We start from the raw sequence: 743 nt of genomic DNA, 5'->3' as shown, positions 1-743 counted from the left end.
AATCGCTAGCAATCTAAAGCAGTCCAGTGGAGCCTGAGCGGTGGGTGTTGCCTTCTGACACACTTCTGGTGATGTCAGGGGGTGTGGCATATGCAAATGAGTTATGCTAATGTGTTATGCTAATGAGCTCCTGCACATCTTTTTCTACGAAATGACCCCTGCTTCTATCACTTGACAATTTGGCACAGTGATGAACAGAAGAAGTAGTCCTTCTTCACCCAAAGAGTGATGAACGCCTGTAATTCACTGGCACAGGAGGTGGCGGCGGCTACAAGCATGGATGGCTTCAGGAGGGAATTGGATAATCACAAGAGGGACCCGCAACATTTTTAAAGACATTTTAGATTTTTCTACACACCTGGAGATTGCCCCGTGTGTGCAGAAAAACCTCTTTTCCCTCCATGTGCCCCAGATCTGCGGAAAGAAGTATCCGCACGCACAGGGGAACCTTGGCTGTTAGATATATAGATAGGTATGGAGCAGAGGTCCATCAGTGGCTATTCATGACAAGGGATAGAGAGGGACTCTCTGCCTGGGTCAAGGGATGCTCTGTCTTCTTGGTGTTTGGGGGGGGCAACAGTGGGAGGGGCTTCTAATGTCCTCCTGGCCCCACTGCTGGACCTCCTGATGGCACCTGGTATTTTTGGCCACTGTGTTACAGAGAGTGTTTGACTGGATGGGCCATTGGCCTGATCCAGCATGGCTCCGCTTACGTTCTTATGTCTGGGGAAGTGATGCTCTGT

The sequence above is a fragment of the Gekko japonicus genome, unplaced genomic scaffold (genome assembly GCF_001447785.1).
Source record: "Gekko japonicus isolate JY-2015 unplaced genomic scaffold, Gekko_japonicus_V1.1 scaffold1347, whole genome shotgun sequence".
Classification (NCBI taxonomy): Eukaryota; Metazoa; Chordata; class Lepidosauria; order Squamata; family Gekkonidae; genus Gekko; species Gekko japonicus.
This window is presented reverse-complemented; position numbering follows the sequence as displayed.